We start from the raw sequence: 5269 nt of genomic DNA, 5'->3' as shown, positions 1-5269 counted from the left end.
CTTTCTTTTGCCATGTTATTTTAAGAAGACATGATTGCTTTATTAGTATACTTGAAGTATTATTATTTTTATGTCAATATTAAACTTTCGTCTTGAATTTTTCGAATCTAAACATTCATGCCATAATAAACAAAACTAGTTGACCCGTTGCACCAAATAGCGCAGAGACCCGCCAAAGCCATGTTGTCGATGAAAATAATTTTATTTTGCAAGGACATATGGCAGGGAACAGCTGAATTAATGTGGGCGTTGAAAAGGAAATCCATAGGGTAACAAATTTAACCCGAAGGTCCTTGATAAAAAACAATGAAGGCTTGCTGTCAATAATAAGATGTATAATAACAGTACACATTGTGCCAGATGGCACAAGGTCCCATTTCAAACCAAGAGCTATTTGAAAATAATTGACAATTTGGCAATAATAGGATCCTTTTAATAATGAAAATTGAAAGAAACATAGCCTCAAACTATATAACAGAGTTTTCAAAATGCAGGCATCCTCTCTATACAATTCTGCTATGTGAGCTGGAACTTTGGAATCAAGGTCACGCTTTTTGTCCTTGCACCGTTGGTAAACTGTGCCCTCCCACTACTCTGAATCCATAGCATTTTGTCCTTCACAACCCCTTTATAGGTCAAATGCACTATAATTCCTTCATTTTTAAAAGGAGCTTAACAACCAATGCCTTGCACAACATTTTTCATCTCTTCAGTGAGGCATGTTTATAGTTCCCACTCCTCTGCTCTGTTATGTTAGAAGGATCCACTCTCTATAGCCATCTCTTCTTTTTTGAAGGGAACTGGACAAACAATGCCCAATGCCATGTTTATGAAATGTTGTACTGTAATAGAAGTGCAAACATGAAACGATAAACCAATTGAAGAAACAAGGACTTTTTGGTCTGCTAAATTTAAGGGCAGACTTGAAATGGAAGGGCAAACCAAGATTGACAAGTACCACATCACGAAAAAAAGTTTATAACAGATATAGAAGTGACAATAAACAAGTTTTTCAAGATTTACAATGAACTACATGATTTGGCTTCTTGCTCTAAAATAGAAACAATCTGCAGCACTAACTTGGTGACAATCCCACCAATTCAACGACAATGGACATATTTTCTACACTTCACTCCTTTGCGGCTTGTAGAATCAAAGGGCTACGACCATCATTGCAGAAAAGGAAAAAATTAACAATAGTTCTTGCGTGAATGAGTCATCAGGTAATCATGTGAGTCTACTATATATAAACAATAGGCAAAATTCAGCAACAAAGGTAACATGTGTAGTGAGAAACTGGATAACATAAGGTATACTTTCAATCAAGTCTAGAGGAACACATAGTACGCGCAGGAAGTTTTCACTGACGTAACAATGCAACTATTCATAGCAACAAAATTTATACGGAAAAGGGAGATACTTCTACTCAAACAACAACAACAAAGCCTTTAGTTCCAAACACTCCTACTCAACCTCCCTAAAATTTAACCGGATTTCATCTGATAACCTAGAGGCCAGCTGGAGATTGAGCAATATTGGAATATAGATATATATTTCAAACAAATTAATGAACTGTTGAACGGATCTTAGAAGGATGGCCTCACTTGGGGATTTGGAACTTGAGTATCTCCATGGCTAATCAAGGCTTAGAGAGGCAGCAGTTAAAGCATCAGTCGAGTTAAGGTATGCCGCTATCAATCCTTCTTTTAGTAATCTGAACACAACGTTAATAATGCCAAGGAAAATACCTTGATACCTTGTTCATGGTCATCTCGTTATTGAGAAAGTAAATGTAAAACTGGCCTACAAGATAAAAGCATTTCCCAGTACCTGAATGTACAACCTGGGATCGTCAGTGCTCTTAACATTCAGTTACTGGGAATACCGCTGGATGAAATATAGTGCAAACTCCAGATCTTATAAATTTTAATACATTCAACAACTAAGACTTTGAGCCATGAGATCATATGTCAATAGTTACATTTAAGCTTGTGAGAGCATAAATCAATCATAAAAAGGCAGAAAGAATAGGCTCAAGAACACAATAAGGGCTTAAACTACTTATTTGAAAACAGTGAAACAACTCATTAAATCTAACTAATTTTAAATGATCCAGTTTTAAGAATTAATATGGTACAACTAAGAGAAGGCTACAAAATCATCAATCAAGAAGACTCTATATAAAATTGATAATTAGAGACAACTGTCACCGCTCGGTCACATACCATGGTCGACATGAGCAATGACAGACATGTTATTGATAATTTTTTATCCATAATTCCACAGAACTCCTCCGTTCTAAACCTCGCCGTTTTGACTGCTTTTGAATGTCACACCAGGAATACCCTTCCTGCTCTAATAATAGCAAGCTATCAGAATCAAGCAATAATATAGTGTGAATAACTGAACATGGAAATCCGACAGTAATATATACTAACGATTCTTTAAAGTAATTATGACCACAGTTGTCTACTCAAAGCTCAAAAGCGCACTTAACAATGGTGTACAACAATTAGTTTTATACACTGCCACCAAAATATTTTAACCAACACTTCGACCAACAGCCCCGGTGAAGTGAAATATATAATTAATATGGTCAACCGAGCATATTATATTAATGTATTAGAACTAATAAAAGTGCACTGAGAAGGCATACATAAAGCAAGAACAACCACTGTTAAGAGCACAGATGATCACAGTAATGACAAAAAGTAACACATGGCAATAACAAAGAAACGTAATCCATTATGAAGAGGATGCAGGTGGAAAGAAACGTAATCCAAAAAATAAGACTAGTATAGACAAGCCTCCAAAGCTAATACTACTATTGACACACCTCCGACACTAAGACTATATAGACAAGCCTCCAAAAGTAAGACAAATGGAACACGAAGTAGTACCTCCTGCAATTTCTTCCATCTAATTCCTTTTGATTCTACGGGAAAAGGTTGCAACATGAGGAATAGCCTGCAGATATAGATAGATCAAATGTTCTACAAGTCAAAAAAATGTTACTGCTAGCCATAGTGCATACATTCTATCTCTTATTGTACTTTTTGCAACATACTACGACTCAGAGCAAATACATGACATATCATGGTAATGCCACAATGGTTATTATCGACTGGAATGAGTTGTCCAGATTTTTACTGGTAAATCAATTCAGTTTACATGCAACTAACAAAATTTTATAGGGAAATGTTGTACTGATATCATGGTGGCGCAAGCATAGAAGTTGTTACAGAGTGGAAAGAACAGTCTAGATTTTCAGTACTGAATATGTCTAGCATCGCAAAAAGCTACAGTTAAGCCTCTCGCATGCTAACTATCTATGTTGAAGCCGGTAGAAAACCTACACTTACAATGGCACGTAGAAAAACAATGGAATGTAGCTTTTTGCAATGCGAGAGGCTTAAGTGTAGAAAACCTACACTTACAATGGCATGTAGAAAAACTATTGCAGTTGAAGGAATCATCACCACCACAAAAGGCAAGAAAATAGAAGCTTCAGCTAGCACCGAGTCATAATATGATAGTAGATAGCTCCAAGAAGAAATAGATTATATGTACTTTGAGCCGACACTAAGTTGTGAGTTGCTATCTAGCAGCCACAACTTCCCTTTGAGCCGCCATAGCCACTGTTTCCACATGTGTAGGTTGCTGCTGCCAACAACTCTTATTTATCTGCACCCTCCTAGTTCTGAAATTAAAGGAATGAAGCACGAAGTTTAAAGATTGAAGAGAATAGTAAACAACTACAGGTTTCAAAGGTGTGGTGAATTTAACTTGCAAATCTACATATGTAGACCTCACTTTTGTTATGCAAAACACCCTACAATGTAAAGGATAGCAATGCCAAAATAACTAAGATACATGCTCTTATATTACATGCTTTCAAACTTGAGAACATGACTGTCGCTGCTTCCGCGTCGCATGTATTTGCTGATTTATGTGATGTAGTATGTACTTTGCAATAAAAAAGATTATTATCCATGTAGCAATACTGATAATCAAACAAAAGTATGGAACTATGCTTTGTAAGTAACTGGTACAGACGCTATTTAGAACCATAGCAAAACATCTACACAATTAAAATATCCATGACTAATTTTCTTCTCTATAATATATTTTCTGTTTAGAGAAAACTACTCAAGGGTGGTAATCTCTAGCATTTATTTACCTACAGTACTCACATCGATATCCATGAGACAAAAAGATGGAGAGGTAAATTAATTTTCGTGGGGACTAATTGGCAAGATGCTGCAACTGCCATACATACAACAACTAAGGACACTTGCAATCAAGCAAAGGAACAAAAGACTCCTCTATAAAGAGAAAAGGAGCTCCAGGACAAATCTATCCCCTTCTCGACAAGGAAAGATCAAGGTACCAAACAAACTAAGAAAGCCAACAAATTTTTTTCCAGGAATATAGCTAGATCCGAGAGCATCTCCTGAGCAGTAATAAACAAAAATCCACTTTGCAGAAACTTAGCTGAGGTACCCAACAAACTTAAAAAGACAACAAAATTTCTATATGAAAGGGTGAAGAAGCTCACCCAACAGAAGAACTGGAGCATGGACCTGCCGCAATCACCGCGCATCCTTGGGTCCGCGGCTAGCACGCTCGTTTTCGTTGGGGTCTCCTATTCTCCCTCCAAATCGGACGGTGGCTGAGCACCACGGAAGGACGAGCCCCCCTGCATAAATAGATAAGATGAACATCAGCAAGGGAGGGAGGCGATGGCGGATCTAGATGGGCGAGGCAAAGGAGCAGCCATAAATCCCGAGCACGGCGGTCGGTGGGGGAGAGCGACTTCGGCTGCTGGCGGGTGAGGGCGCGGGAGATCGGCGGCTGGCATGTGAGGGCGCGAGAGGTTGATGGCGGCGAGGGCGCGAGAGGTCGAGCCGCCAGCTGGGGATGAGGAGGAGGCATTGGGGAGTGGATGGAAGGAATGAGATGGGTTGCTTTCACCCTGCCGCGTGAAGAGATGCGCGTGGAAGGAGACTCTCCCAAGGCCAACTCCAACGCGCCCCAAACGCACATCGGTTTTGTCTGGATTCTGTCTGTTTGGATAGGGTGATAGAGTCATGTCCGGGCCTGTCCTGAGATGCGGTGATCGTGCGCTCAGCACGCGGACGCATCCCGGCCGCATCCTGTCCGCGTATATTTTTCCTTGCAAGTCCTTAACTTCTTTTCTTCATTCATTTTCGATACATGAAAAATACATCATCACATTTTGACTAGTAAAGCAAGACAAAAAAACAAA

At 39.0% G+C, this 5269-nt stretch overlaps 1 long non-coding RNA gene across 8 annotated transcripts; it reads right to left on the bottom strand.

Annotated features, from left to right (window-relative positions):
* Nucleotides 1–267: 267 nt before the first annotated feature.
* Nucleotides 268–5025, bottom strand: LOC125543764. Of its 8 annotated transcripts, none has more exons than XR_007298738.1 (4): nucleotides 4559–5025; nucleotides 2901–3700; nucleotides 1605–2355; nucleotides 268–842 (listed from the first exon to the last, which is right to left on the bottom strand). It is a non-coding gene; the product is annotated as an uncharacterized LOC125543764 (long non-coding RNA). The 8 variants fall into 8 exon arrangements; XR_007298739.1 differs by having other exon boundaries at nucleotides 270–800; XR_007298737.1 differs by lacking the exon at nucleotides 268–842 and adding an exon at nucleotides 963–1160.
* Between the last annotated feature and the right edge of the window lie 244 nt (nucleotides 5026–5269).

Source organism: Triticum urartu, chromosome 3 (assembly GCF_003073215.2).
Source record: "Triticum urartu cultivar G1812 chromosome 3, Tu2.1, whole genome shotgun sequence".
In the NCBI taxonomy this organism is placed as follows: domain Eukaryota; kingdom Viridiplantae; phylum Streptophyta; class Magnoliopsida; order Poales; family Poaceae; genus Triticum; species Triticum urartu.
This window is presented reverse-complemented; position numbering and strand designations above follow the sequence as displayed.